Source organism: Syzygium oleosum, unplaced genomic scaffold (genome assembly GCF_021117445.2).
Source record: "Syzygium oleosum isolate NSW1041296 unplaced genomic scaffold, Sole_v2.1 Sole_v2.50, whole genome shotgun sequence".
NCBI classification, from domain to species: domain Eukaryota; kingdom Viridiplantae; phylum Streptophyta; class Magnoliopsida; order Myrtales; family Myrtaceae; genus Syzygium; species Syzygium oleosum.
This window is the reverse complement of record NW_026607534.1, coordinates 326,916-342,979: the sequence shown is the minus strand read 5'-3', so window position 1 is coordinate 342,979 and position 16,064 is coordinate 326,916. Positions and strand designations below refer to the sequence as shown.

Below are 16,064 nucleotides of genomic sequence, written 5' to 3'. Positions count from 1 at the left end.
ATATAACTTCTCTCAGGGAGTGTGCCCTCCACACGCCCTTGTATCTTCCTCTCTAATATCCCATTCATTTCTTGAGCTTTCTCTCCATCTATCCATGGCAACACCACCATCAACTCAACCACAAGACCTCCTACAATTGCCGCCTCCTCCTCTCAAAGTTGACCTCGAGGTCAAACCAAACAATCCCTCGAACAAGAGGTTAAGGTCATCTACTTCTCGAAGTGAGCTCAATGGCTCCGTGCCGCCATGCTAGGTGCAAAGGATGGCTTGCTCTTGACAGTCTCGCTCATGATGGGCGTCGATCCTGTCCGCAAGGACGTCAAGACCATGGCGATATTCGAGATGGCAGGGCTGATCCCGGGGCCTACAACCATTGGGGAGCTCGTATCCGTGTACTCGCAGTACAACATTGAGGAGGTGGCCGAGATGAAGAGAGAGGGTAGGAATGAAACCCTAGAAGTCAACGAGATGGATGTGATGAAGGAGAAACTGCCAAGCCCACGGTAGGCGCTGGGTGAATCGAGATTGGCCTTTACGATGGGGGCACTGTTGCCACTCCTAGCGGCTATGTTCATATAAAGGAGTACAAGGTGAAACTAGCGGTGGTGATAGAGGCGGTAAGCGTGGCATTGGTCGAGTTAGCGAGCTGGGTGCGGTGCTGGGGAACACACTGGTGGTGAAGTCGACTTCTAGGGTGCTACTTGGAGGGTGGTTGGCCATGGTCATCACCTTTGGTTTGACCAAGCTAATTGGCTCTACTGGTCCATAATAACTTGAGCATCATATATAGTGTTTCCTTGATGATATTAATGACAAGTAACATTTACATATTTGTAACTTAAGTCATAATTAATTAAGAACTCTTGCTTGCTCTGCTAGCTAGGGCACATGATGAGCATAACTTTACTTTTCTTTTCTTTTCTATGAGTTGTAAGAGCTTAAGCTTGTTAGGATCTGCCTATCCTTTATCATGCATTGTTGTAGATCTGTTTGCGTAAAATGGCGATCGATGATGAATTGATAATTCCATACCCTTAAATTTTGCTCCTATTCTCTTCCTTGCTGCCCCTCCCCTAATTTCTCTGTCATCTTTTAGTATTTCCTTTGATTCTCAAGATCTCTTTTATGGTGTATTTGCCATTGATTGTAAGAAAATACAATTGAGTTGAAAACAAGAGGCCAAAGTCGATCGTGTATGCTGTTATTTAATGGTAAAAAGGCATTAAAAACCCCAAACTATATCTACTATGACACATTTACTCTGAACTATTTTTTGGAACATCAAAAATTCCAAACTATGCCCACTATGACGCATTCACCCTAAAATTTTTCTTGTGATATAAAAAATATCGAACTTGTACCTATATGATAAATTTACCTTCCGTTAAGGTTCCGTTAAATAATTTTTCAGACAAAACCTCGTTTAACATTCCAATTTTATCGGATGTCTCTGAACTGATCATATCACTAGTAAAGGTTTAGCCAACACTTTATGGAGTACTTTTTAAAGGACTTTATTTCCCCCAACGAAATTTCTGGAATGCTGAGAAGGAAGCTAGACCGTCTTGGGGGTGGCAAAGCATACTTATAGGAAGAGATAATATTTCCCCTCATATAATGTGGTGGAATGGTGACAATATTAAAATCAGGGAGGACAAATGGCTAAAAAGAGGAATTTTGGGGGGTCCTGCCACTAGAAATGAACCAAAAACAGTTGCTGAACTGATCATCAGGGAAGAGAACTGCTGGAATGAACCATCGCTACGAAGCCTCTTTGAGGATCAAACGGTTTCAGAAATCCTCACAATCCCAATAAGGTCTCAGTTAGTACAAGATAAGCTAGTCTGGACGGGAGCAAAATCTGGTACCCACTCAGTTAAAAGTGGGTATCACGGAATTAGAGAGAGAGAAGATAAACTAATTCTAAATCAAGCATCCTCCTCATTTCAGCCCTCTCGCGCTCTATGGAGTAAACTATGGGGAATGCAAACTACTCCTAAAGTGCGAATTTTTCTCTGGAATGTAAGCCAAAATGCATTAGCCACAAAGGAGAACCTCTACAAAAGGAGAATCATACCTGACCCTACCTGTTCGATCTGCAAAAGAGAAGTGGAAACCACGGAACACTTGTTCCTTCTCTGCCCATGGACACAAGAGGTTTGGTCTAACCCTGCAGTACAAATCCATATCACTAGTAAAGGTTTAGCCAGAATTGATGCGTGGCTCTTCCAACATAGAAATGGAATAACAAACTCCCCTGGAATTGAAGTAATTGCATCTATTTTCTGGGCCATTTGGAAGACACGAAATTGCTATGTCTTTCGACATAAGGATCCTGACCCAGGCGAAACACTAGCCTCTGCTTTTCTCATGTTGAATACTGTGAAGAATTGGAGCCAGAAAAAGAAAATCTCAAGGAATGATACCAGCCCAGTGAGCGAACCCCCAAATTCCTCTCAGTTTTGGATCCCACCGAAACATGGAACCCTGAAGATTAATTTTGATGGATCGTTCTTGCCCGGAGAGATGGAAGGATCCATAGCGGCTGTCTGTCGTGACTCGTCGGGACTTCTCATCGATGGTTTTGGAAGGACGGTTCGAGCTTCTTTGGCCGCGCAGACGAAAACCCTGGCTCTGCTCCTCTCTCTTCAATATTTCCAGTCCCGAAAGAACGAAGCAATTGAGTTCGAAGGAGATAACTTTGATCTGATAAGAGCAGTGCAGTTAAAGAGGTCATATCAGTTCACTTGGGAAGTTACAGCTCTTATCACTGAGTGTAGCGAGCTGTCGTCCCAATTTTCAAAAATCCGGATAGCCCATTGTTTCAGAGAAGCTAATTGAATTGCAGATTGGGCTGCTATAGAGAAAAAGCCTTGCCAAGTTAGTGTTTATCTTCCCCCCTCAGGTCCTTTTGGATCTTTTATGTAATTATGCCCACTCTATGGGATCTCCTCTTTCCAAATATTATAAATAAAGAATTATTTCGACCAAAAAAAAAAAACATAGCGAATATACATGTGCCACCAACTTCAAGAACTGAAGAATTCTCAAGTATTTTGTGGCCTCGGCCAACTCAAATCAATTAATTATAACAGATTAACTTCTCTAGATGCATATTAATCACATTTTCATGGTTCTTTTCTTCACCATTATCAAGCAAACTGTGTCGGTCCCGCTCACCACCCCATTTCATTGGGGGTATGAATGCTAAATGGATCTAACGGCATCCTGTCAACCAAAGAAATTAGCCTGCAATTCAAAAGTTTTATCACCTGGTGCAGAAAAAATTTAAACCAACATAGAAAGTAAGTAGCGCAGCCAATCCTAACTCTTAGGAATGTTCTTCCCCACAATCTTGGCGGGTGCTATCCGCAAAAGATTTCCGGGCTTTCCAGGAACGGCACCTTTGGCCATGACCACATTCAGATCTTTATCGATTTTAACAATCTTAAGCTTCCCAATCTATCTCTTTGATCCTCCCATCCTACCAGGCATCATCTTCTTCGCCTTATATACACGACCAGGCGTTGTTCCCGCACCAATCGAACCCAACTGCCTGTGGCTCTTGGACCCGTGTGTCACTAGACCTCTTTTGAAGTTATGCCGCTTGATCCCACCTGTCAGGAAAAACATAAATACTCAAGATCAGCCCGTCTGAGATATTTAATAAAAAAAATGCAATGATGAAGCATTTCCGTGTTTCCTTGAGCTGAATAAGAAGGAGCCCATAACTTTACCACAAGAATAAAGAAAGAGAACCATCCCCTCGATTAATCAACTCCATATTAGCAAGAATTGAGAAATTAAGAACCAAAGAAAGGCAACATACTAATTCAACAGCTAAAGACATCACGCACAAAAGTTTTCATGATCTGAAGCCTAGAAAAAAGTCAAGACAGATGATGCCATTTCAGAAGTCTATCCCATTATTTAGGTGCTCTGCCCACATGCAAAGGGTAAAAGTTCATTGATGTCAAAAGCTCGCACCCTAGCTCAAGGTATTCTATTCATCATGAGTCTGATGTGTCGTTACAGAAAGGAGGATGTATTTTCCTTTTGATAGCCGGACAAGAACACCTATGCCTAAGAGAGCCGCTTAAAATTGCTGAATCTGATTGTAAGGCATAAAATCATCAACAGACCTGTGGAGTACAGATATCAACCACTGTAAACTACTTCCATTGCACCTCAACAAACTTGAATGGTACAAAAAAAACCCCAAGCTTCCACACTTCAGCAAACAGTCCGCGTGCTTTTGCACAAAAGACTAGATCCACATCGGTGAAATACAAGGAGCATCCAATTCATTTCCACATGTACAATCACAGTAGCTGACAACAAAACAGGAAAAGTAACAAAAGAACATAAAAGAGTTTAAAAATTAAAAAATTAGAAGACACAAAACAAAAGTGCAAAAATTGTCAATGTCAGCATCGGTTGTGCCACGTAAGATAGCTAACGTCCATGTTGGCAATTTCCGGCCAAAATGACTACATTGAGAATTCATCAAAAGGTTTAGGACTACTTTAGCCAAATTGAAAAGTTTAAGAGTAAATTGACATTCGTGTAATAGGTTTTGGACTTTTCGGGTAACTATCCCAATGACTGGATATAAGAAATACTAGGGAATTTTTTTATCCAATCCTAATCTATTGCATCCGACTTCTTCATTTCTTGACGACCAAACACAGCAGTAGTTGTGCTGCCATGTTCGGTGCACCTCTTAAATTTGGCCGTGTATGTGACATTCTGAATTTCGCATGCGACGTCAAATCATCATCTTAGTCATCAGACGCAATCATCTGACGACAACTTACATACAAGTTTATAATTCGCATGTGACATTTTGAATTTTGACCCACTTTTGAGATAAATGAAATGTGTATATTCTTCAATGCATTTGTAGTTAAATCTCGTCCGAAACTTATCATTCTCGGGATACTAACCTTTAGGGAATGGCTACCTAAGGAAATGTACGTGGACCTAAGAACTCGACCATGAGTCGACCTTTGGTGACCATCGAGGTCGCCATGACTTGAGTAACCGTAGGTCAATACGCGTAAACCCTAAAAAGCTGCCCGTTAGTCAAAGATACACTAAAGTCGCATTTGAGTGAAATTGGCCGTTATTTGAATCTGAACTTGGATGTCGAATTTCTCGAAGTGTCACAACTAATTTATTTGGACGACGTCACATAAGCGTTGCCAACCTTAAGGTTTATTAGATTTGTCGGAAATTGGGAATTTGGACCGGGAGTGGAAAATGACCGTTTTACCCCTGGAATTATTTGAATTCATTTGAAAGGTTGAAGGGCAATTTGGACTTTTGAACTTTCCCTCCTTTGGCTAAAATTCATGGACAAGTATGCCCCTCTCCATCTTGCTTATTTATTTTGTGTGCCATTTAGGAATTTTGGGAAAGTAATGTGAGGAATTACGTGGACCCTTGGATCTTGACTTGGAGAAGGGGATGGAATGTGAGCCCTTGGATGTGTGAGTGGGGGTGGGTGATGGGGTTTTTAGTGGGATTAGTAGAGAAAAACTCGATGAAGTCTCTCTCTCTCTTTTGCTTCTTTTCCTCTGCTGGTTTACTGCTACCGCTACTTCCACTTCGCTTTTAGCTTCAGCGATGCTTCTTCAACCGGCTTCGCTCCGTTGCTGCTGTTCTAGGCCTTGTGCTGCCCTCCTTGCTTGGATTTGCTTAGGTTTTTCCCTAGTAAGTGGCATTCTAAACCTTGTCTAAGTTAAGGGGTTACCAATGGGCTTATTAGAGGTTGATTAGTGGCTGTGGTTAGTTGGTTTAAGGGCTAGACAAGTTGATTTGCTTGTTGGTTGTGTTCCCGGATTTCGTTAGTCATGTGTCGCCGAGTTTTACTATTTTTCCGAGACCTGTGTGGGCCGAATCTGGAGTTTAGTCCTTCATAAAAGTTGTTCAAAACATCTTGGAGTATAACATAATTTAATTTGGGAATTTTTGGAAGTCATTTGAGGCCATTCGGAAGTCCATCTTTGGACCGATATTAGTCTACCAGAAACACTGTTCCTCCGACCTTCGGGTTTGTTCGAATTTTTATAAATTTTTCTAGACCTATTTTCAAAATACTTCCTTCACAAAACTTGTTGGGGACATTTGTGGCTATAACATATAAAAATTTTGAAAGCTTTCTAAGGAGATTTGGTTACTGCTTGAAATGCATTTTGAAAGCCGGATGGCCAGTTCGAATGAAATATTTTTTGTCTAACTTTGGGTTACAAAAAACGGTCGTTCTAGGAAGAAATGGATTTTGTGTTCTTCATGAAAAATGTTCATCAGGATGTTTTATAGGACATATCCAAAATTCATAATTTTTGGAGTTGAATTACTATTTATTTTAAAAGGAATTCCAGAACTGTATGCTGGCCCAGATTTGCTCCGAATCTGTGTATTCGGTTTTCCCTTGTTTCTTGTGGCTGAGTTGTGATGCTTGGTGGCTGAGTTGAATGTTGTGATATGTGGATTTATGCCATTGGGTGTATAACTTGAATTGTGGATTGAAAGGTGTTGGAATGATTGAGTGATATGGTTGAGCTACATTGCTGCCATTATGAATGGATTGGTTGGGCTGAGTTGTTGGTTTGGAATTGAGCATGTTTGTATGTGATTAGGGCATATGGATGTTGTGTGAAGGGAATGAGATATGTATCTCGTATGATCGATAATCCCTGAGGCGTGTTGACGCGGGAAAAAGGCATGAAATTGAATGAGGATGTACGTTTGGTTCTATAATCCCTGAGGTGTGTTGACGCGGGGAAAGGCATGAAATTGAATAACGATGTACATTTAGTTCTATAATCCCTGAGGCGTGTTGATGCAGGGAAAGGCATGAAATTGAATGAGGACGTACGTTTGGTTCTAAAATCCCTGAGGCGTGTTGACGCGGGAAAAGACATGAAATTGAATGAGGTTTGATCCTATAATCCTTGAGGCATGTTTACGCGAGGAATTGGATTTGTCTTGAGGCGTGTTACGCGAGACAATGCTCGGATAAACCGGAGGACCGCAGACTTGATGCGTCTTCACGCGAGTTGTGCCGTGGACTTGATGCGTCTTTATGCGAGTCGTGCCGTGGACTTGATGGGCCTTTACGCGAGTCGTGCCGTAGACTTGATGCATATTACGCGAGTCGTACGATGAGGTGGACCTGAGGCGTGTTACGCGGGTCGGTATTGATCGAAGTGGACACATATGTGTGTCGAAAGTTGAAAGATGTGAGCATCTGTTGAGTGTGAGATTGGAATTGGTTGGAATGTTATTATGAATGCATGTGTAGGAAATTGGTTGTATCTTGGAGTGCATGTGTGTCGCGCCGCGCTTTTTTCGGGGCTTTTGGGATTTGCGCGCTAAGGAGGTATTTTCGTGTAAGGGTCTCTCCAAAACCATGCCTCACGTGACAGTGGAAGGTAATTTTCTATTTAGTCTAGGTTTGTGATTTTGGAGTCGCCACTAGTCATTATTGGTAGGTAGACTAGAAACCTAATCAAGGTACGGGAGAAATACCACGATTCTACGAACCAGAGATTCTGAGTACGAGGACTTGGTTACGTTATTGATCCCGAATTGAGATCCCTAACGCCCTTTCGGTACCTAAGAACGATACGACGTCTAACGTGTCATGCAAATTTTCGAGGCTTACCCACTAATTCTATCCATTCTAATCGCAGGAAAGACCAAACAAGTATTAAACGCACAATCGAAGTCAATCAAATCAATCAATCCGAAGTGGTCTCTAAAAACGAAAATAAATCAAAACATCCAAACCCTAATGAAGCTCTAAAAGCTCATTCATTTCACGATTTATATTTTTTAGGGTTTTAGGGTTTTTTAGGGGTTATAACCCCTGGATTTGGGATTTTTCTAAAAATGCCACTTGGGCGCTTCTAAAAATTCAAATCTCACTTTTTATGATTGGCCACGATGCTTTTGGACCATTTTGTGAATTTTTAAGATTTTCGAATTTTTTTTTATTTTTTTTTCGAAAATTTTATTAACTGAGAATTAATTTTTTATGATTTTCTGAAAATTTTTATGAATTTTCCAATTTTTCAATTTTTTATTGATTTTTCCAAATTTTTACATTTTTTATTTGTATTTTCTGAATTTTCTGAATTTTTATGAATTTTCCAAAAATTTTTGAATTTTTATGAATTTTCTGAAAATTTTTGAATTTTTATGAACTTTCTGAAAATTTTTGAATTTTCTGTATTTTTCTGAATTTTTTTTCGATTTTCCAAATTTTTTTATATTTTCTGATTTTTTATCATTTTGATTTTTATTTAATTTTCTGAATTTTTATGAGTTTTTTAGATTTTTTAAATATGTTTTTTAATATTTTAAAATTTCCCGCCGGGAAAATGAACCGGACCGGCTTGGTTCGGCCTGACCGAACCGGGCTTCGACGGCGCCGGTCGCCGATCACCTCCTCTGGCAAGCCCAACGCCGAAACGGCACCGTTTTGGGTGTTTTTCATTGAGGCATTTTTACAAACACCTGATGGGCATGGTTCGGTGTTAAACGTTCTCGAGACCGCCGGTTTGTTATCATCTCCGGTGACCTTCCGGTGAATATTTTACCATTCCGATTGCACCATTGTTATGTCTATGTATTCTATTCTCAATCTAGCCTACTCGGAACACCGGCAGATGTTCGCCGGCCAGCGAAAAACCAATAAAAAAAATGAACCTAACACTGATCTATACTAGCGTTCCTGGCTTTCAGACCATCACACAGAACATCCTAGCCATTTCTAGCGTTCATTCATCATTCAAAACATTCACAAGGAATCAGATACACTGACTTGCTCAACCATAGACCATCGGTAATGCTCCGGCGGGTGGAAAATGCTCCGGCAAGATTCAACCAATGATGACCGATTTGGTTTTGTTGATTCAATGACACAAAATGCAAGCAAACAACAAAAATATGCTCAGAAACGTATTATAAACCTCCAGAAAATCAAAATCTCCAAGAAAATCGCATGAATATGCATTTTAAGGTGAAAATGGTTTTCTGGAATTCTAAAAAAAAAAAATGATCACGAGCGATGTTTACCTTCTTCGTACGATGATAAGGAGAAATTGTCGAACTGATCCGCGCCTATTGGGTTGTTCCTTGCCACTTGAACTTTCACTCGCTGGTCTTGGTCTCGTTGAAAGAGCTCCGAGCGCGCCGGATGAGCTTGATTTTCGTGAGGTTCACGGTCGCCTTCCATTCCTGTTCGCCCGAGAGAGAGATCCTCCCTAGACGGTTGATTTACCGGCGCCGTTCAATCGACCGGTGCCGATCACTCGACCTGGGGATCTCCACTCCTCTCTCTCTCTCTCTAGATTTCAGGCTTTTTCCTCTCTGGTTCTCTCTCTCTCTCTCTCTCTTCGGCAATCCGTCGAGCATGTTCTTTGCAATGTTCCAGTTTTTTTAGTTTTTCCTTGATCAAAAATCCCGCCCAAAGATCGTTAGAACCGATTTCTAATCGGTTATAACTGATCTCCGACGACAGCTGGAGATTCTTCGGCTGTCGTTCAGGTCAAACACGTGTTTATTTGACCGGAAATGATCGACTAAGCCACGGGCTTGAAATGATTTTTCTGGGTTTTTGCACGTTCTGGGGCGAATCGGGTAGGGAAGATGAACAACCCGGGTCGGGTCGGGTTGACCCGATCAACCCGACAGACTCTGGTTGATCTAAATTGGCAAATTAAACTCAATTTTGACCCAATTTTCAAAATTAAACCCCGAAATTGAATTCCTCATCATATTTATTATAATTGTGTCCAAGATTTTCACATTTTTGTATTCGGGTTAATAGGATTTTATTCAATTTGATGTCCTAATGACCTGATTAGGCAAAATTGATGCCAAAATTGAATTACCCACATCTGATTAACCCTAGAAATGATGGTCTCATATTTCGACAATTTCATATTGGGCACGATTCCCAATTTGAGTTCAAAATTCTTAATTTTCAATTGAATTTTGGGGATTTTTTATTTTTATGTCAAATTGTGCAATTGGACCGACCATTATGTAATTCAAGGTCCTAGAATTATTTGTTGTGAAGACACTATGACTTAAAAATGACTAGAAAAAATTTAATTGCATTTTTGGTTCAATTCGGGTTTAATTTTGCCCAATTTTGAGAAAAACACATACCTGATTGAGATTTTTCAAAATTGATGATGTATTTATGGAATTTTCTGATTCCGTTTACTATTTTTCTTGATTTTCTCACCTATTTTGACTAAAAGAAATTAAGAAAAAATGCAGGAAAATGCTAAAAAATTATTTTTTGGTTTAGAAATAGGTTTCTAGGCTTGGCCAAGATTCCTAGTCCTAATTTTGAGATTTTTGAAAATATGAAAAAAATGAGCTAAAAATTAGGTGTCAATAGCTACCCCTCTTTGAGATTGAGCTCATTAGAGGTTGATCTCAAAGACAAGGTGACACCTGAATTTTTAGTCGACTCACTGAACAAGATAAGATGGAAATTTTACAACAACTTATTAGGGATCTTGCTTTTGAAATTTGTGATCTAATCCATCGGTTCTCTTTTCAGAACATATTTTGAAAGGTTCTTAATGATTGAGGGAGAGAAGCTTACATGTTTGTGAGCCATCTCTTTATTGCTTATCCAAGGGAATGAATTGATGGTGATGATGATTATGATGGTTATTCGGATTTCGTGGTTTAAGGATAAATCCACGAACCATGAACACCTAAGGCTCTTCGTTTGAGGATTTGGAAATTTGCCTAGTGATTCATCACCAGTAGGACTTTGAATTTGCCTAGGGCTCCTCGCTTGTAAGACTTTGGATTTGCCTAGTGGTTCCTCACCAGTAGGACTTTAAAATTTTTGAAATTGAAAATTGGACCATTTTGTGAATTTTCAAAATTTTTGATTTTTTTGATTTTTTTTTTCGGAAAATTTTTTTAACCAAGAATTGATTTTTTATGATTTCCCGAAAATTTTTATGAAATTTTTCAATTTTTCAATTTTTTATTGATTTTCTAATTTTTTTTACATTTTTTATTTGTATTTTCTGAATTTTTATGAATTTTCTAATTTTTTGAATTTTTATGAATTTTCTAATTTTTTTGTGAATTTTCTTTTTTTTGTGAATTTTTTTATTTTTCTGAATTTTTTGTATTATTATTTTTTAAATTTTTTAGTATTTTTAAATTTTTTTGAAATTTCCCGCCAAAGTGGTGAACCGGACCGGACCGGTTCTACCCGGTTCGGCTTGACCGAACCGGGCGTCGTCGACGCCGGTCGCTGGTTACCTTCTCCGATGAGCCCAACGCCGAAACGGCGCCGTTTAGGATTTTTTTCATTGAGGCATTTAATCAAACACCTGGTATGTGTAATTCTGTATTGAACGTTTTCAAGGCCGCCGGTTTGGGCTCGTCGCCGACGACCTAACGGACGTTCACCGGCCGGCGAAAACCGAACCTAAAAATGCCAACTTAAAACTGACATTTCCAACTTTTCTAACATTCACCCCTATTCTGATCGCCCTAGCCGTTTTCTATCGATCAATTCAACATCAAAACATCAAGTAAGGATAGAAATGGCTAACTTGAGTGATTGTTGGCTACAATTAGCACTCCAGTGGGGTCAGGGAAGCTTCGGTGATGATCAACAATGGCGGCCGACTCGGTTTATGCCATTTAATGAACCAAAATATAATCAAACAACGAGAAATATATTCAGAAACATGTTTCAATCATCAATGAATTCAGAATCATGATGAAAATGGCACAATCAAACCTAACGAAACTGAAACATGAAATCTGGATTTTATAAAACTATGAACATGAGCAAAATTTACCTTCTTCGTTGAAGTCAGATTGGAATTTCCGAGCCAAACCACAACCGTAGGGCAATTCCTGGACGATTACTCTATCAGCCAACGGTTGCCACTTCGCCGGGAAAGTCCAGTATGCGCCGGCCGAGACCTATCATCAGGCCTTGACAAGCAACTTCAACTATGAATTTTTAGGTATGGAAGATCACTCTCCGAACTGATTTGCCGGCGTTTCCTCGCCGGAGGAAGCGTCGAACGCTCAGTTCCGGGATCCTCTACATGCCTCTCACACTCAAACTCTTGCTTTCTCCCTCCTTGGTTCTCTCTCTCTCTCTCTAGCCATATGTTGAACACCTTCCTTGCAATGTTTAGTTTTTTCTTCGTTTTTGTTCTGCGATTTTTCCTGCTCAAAATTTGTTGGAACCGACCTTGAATCGGTTAGGGTGATTATCTGGTGCCAGCTGGATATTTTCCAGCTGGCCAAATCGATTAAAACGTGCTAATTTGATCGGGAATGATCGGTGAAGTCGCGGGGATGAATTGGGTTTTATTGTGTTCTGGCGAGTCGGGTAGGGAAGATGAACAACCCGGGTCAAGTCGGGTCGACCCGCTCGACCCGGCAGACCCGGGTTGATCTAAATTTGCCAATTAAGCTCAATTTTGACCCAATTTCCAAAATTAAACCCCAAAATTGAATTCCCCATTATATTCCGAACCCAAATATATGATTTTTCTCAATTTTTATTATGATTGTGTCCAAGATTTTCTCATTTTTATATTTGGGTTAATAGGATTTTTTTCAATTTGATGTCCAAATGACCTGATTAGGCAAAATTGATGCCAAAATTGGATTACCCACATCTGATTAAAGTTAGAAATGATAGCCTCATGGTTCAACAATTTCATATTGAGCACGATTCCCAATTTGGGTTCAAAATTTTTAATTTTCAATCGAATTTTGGGGATTTTTGATTTTTATGCCAAATTGTGCAATTGGACCGACCATTATGCAATTCAAGGTCCCAGAATCATTTGTTGTGAAGACACTATGACTTAAAAATGACTAGAAAAAATTTAATTGCATTTTTGGTTCAATTCGGGTTTAATTTTGCCTAATTTTGGGAAAAACATATACCCGATTGAGTTTTTTCAAAATTGACAATGTATTCATTAAATTGGATTTAAAATAAGACTAATGACTATTTTTATGGAATTTTTTGATTCCATTTACTATTTTTCTTGATTTTCATACTTATTTTGACTAATAGAAATTAAAGAAAAATGCAGAAAAATGCTAAAAAATTATTTTTTTGGTTTAGAAATAGGTTTCTAGGCTTGGCCAAGATTCCTAGTCCTAATTTTGAAATTTTTGAAAATATGGAAAAAAAAGAGCTAAAAATTAGGTGCCAACAGTTGCCCCTATTTGATATTGAGCTCGTTAGAGGTTGATCTCAAAGACAATGTGACACCTAGATTTTTAGTCAACTCACTGAACAAGATAAGATGAAAATTTCACAATAATTGATTAGGGATCTTGCTTTTTGAAATTCGTGATTTAATCCAAAGGTTTTTTTTTTCATAACATAATTCGAAAGATTCTTAATGATTGAGGGAGAGAAATTTACCTGTTTGTGAGAGTTTCTTTGTTGCTTATCCAAGGGCATGAATTGATGGTGGTGATGATTATGACGGTTATTCTGATTTCGTGGTTTAAGGACGAACTCACGAACCATGAACACCTGAGGCTCTTCGCTCGAGGATTTTGGAGACTTGCCAAGTGGTTCCTCACCCGTAGGATTTTGGAAATTGCCTAGGGGCTCCTTGCCTGTAAGACTTTGGATTTACCTAGGGGTTCCTCATCAGTAGGACTTGAATTTTGCCGAGGGGCTCCTCGCCTGTAGGACTTTGAATTTGCCTAGGGGCTCCTCATCTGTAGGATTTTGAATTTGCCTAGGGACTTCTCACCTGTAGGACTTTGGATTTGCCTAGGGGCTCCTCGCCAGTAGGACTTTGAATTTGCCTAGGGGCTCCTCGCCTGTAGGACTTTGAATTTGCCTAGGGGCTCATCGCCTGTAGGACTTGAATTTGCCTAGGGGCCCCTCGCCTATAGAACTTTGATTTGCCTAGTGGTTCCTCACCAGTAGAACTTTGGGAAGACTTCAAACAATGAACGCCTTAACCGTGAGTTTTGTGATTTTGAGGTTTCACTAACCTTTGTATGGTTTTTTAGTTGACCAAAAACTATTTTGAAAAGTAGTTTTGAAATTGATCAAAACTGTTTGAAACGTGGTTTTTTTTTTAGTTTACCAAAAACTGTTTGAAAATTTGGTTTTAAGTTGACCAAAAACTTTTGAAAAGTAGTTTTAAAATTGATCAAAACTATTTGAAACGTGGTTTTTTTTTAGTTTACCACAAACTGTTTGAAAATTTGGTTTTAAGTTAACCAAAAACTTTTGAAAAGTGGTTTTGAAACATGCATTCTTTGCATTAACGCATTTCAGACAATCAAATTTCCTTTTTAAAGAATTATTTGAAGAAAATGCTTGCAATCTTTCAAGAAATGTTTGGAATGGAAGACCTTCATTAGAAAGGATTTATTTCAATCTATGAACTTGGTCTTTTCTTCATTTGATTGAAAGGGGACTTGTCTGATATCCCTTAATTTTTCTCTCTTAACCAATCCTTAGGTGTTCGGAGATGTTCGCAATGTATATAATCCAATTGATCCGATAAGGTCTTTCGGAGGATTGTAATGTTAGCTTGGTCAATGACTATTCAAAGGATAGGCATTCTGAGGCTAAGAAAAGGATTTCGTCACAACTGACTTCGGGTTTACAAGTTAAGAACCTCGAGGACGAAACAAAATATTATTGCATACACTTCTTTGAGTGATGACTTCTTGTCATAAAGTCATGTTTCTACTTTCAACATCCCAATATGAAGAGTCTTTGGGGAGAGGTTGTATTGTTGATATTGGGTAGGCTTAAAAGGCTCATTTGTTTGAATTCAGGGTTTTCATGAAATTGGTGATCTTTTTGGCATCACCACCTTTTCTTTTCTTCTTTTTCACTAGAGATCTTTTCTTCTATGAACATCAGAGTCCTCTAAATATTCATCACAATCTCTTTTTTTTTTGTTCATTCTCACTTGTTGTGATCTATCATCTGTCATGATCTTGACTTTGCTTTGTCATGACTTCTTGTCATTTTGAGCTTTCTTTTGCATTCTCTTTTCTTTCTCATTTTTCCCGGGCATTTGGCCTTACTTTTACCAGGCACACTGCTTTTTCATGCCGCAGACTCTTTTGTCTTTGATCTTTTTGAATTCTAAGGACTCTGTGTTCTGCCCTTTTGTTTCCTATCTATTAAAGTGGATCATATGCTCATGCTCCAGTGTGAAGAGATGATCACCGATTTAGGGTTCTGAAATGAATATTCATGCTCAATTGGGCTTTGCCAAAAGTAATGTGTTTGGGTATAAGAAATGAAGTGCTCTTCTTCCTCTTGGGATGTCTTGAGCTTCCATATGACTTCATATGAAGTTATCACAGAAAGATTGATGCAAGAGTATATAATAAAATCTTTCTTGATCTTATTCTCCATAGCTATCAATCCACAAACCTCCTGATTTGCCCCAGTGTGGGGTGGTTCTTAACAGGGTTATTTTGGGAAAACTTTTCTACTGTTTTGGTTCAAATTTTCGTTTGCAAGGGATAAGCATGTGTTTAGGGATAGTGAAATTATTGCTTTTCATCATTTCAATCCATGTAATCATTGTGAATATCCCCTATTTCCTTCGTATGAGTTTTTCTCACTCACTTCTCTATTTTGACTTTGAGTGTATAAGGGACGTGTTTGGATATGACTTACCTTTCATCATTTGAAGGTCTTTCCATTGGATTTGATCCAAACTTTCTCTTTGAAATTTTTCAATGCCTTTTGTCTAATTATCCCTTTTAGGAAATTTTGATGCTTAGTGCATTTTCAAAGAAAGTGTGTTTCAAAATCTTTGATTGAAACATTTCTGAGGTATTTTCCTTTTCAAAATAATTTGTTTTGTTTTTTTGCTCAGCCTTGTGTCATTCCGCTTGGGGAAGAAAAAGTTTGATTTTTTCTCTTAGAAAGGCAACCTCTTTAGCACATGCCCTCACGATTTAGGGATACCTGTCTGATCAATTTATCAAGATCCCTCTTGTTTGCATGTTTTTGCTTTGGTTACACTAGGGAT

At 39.0% G+C, this 16,064-nt stretch overlaps 1 pseudogene; it reads left to right on the top strand.

The window, feature by feature from the left end:
- The first annotated feature begins 94 nt into the window (after window positions 1–94).
- LOC130136776 (vacuolar iron transporter homolog 4-like) lies at window positions 95–769 on the top strand (annotated as a pseudogene).
- The last annotated feature ends 15,295 nt before the right edge of the window (window positions 770–16,064 follow it).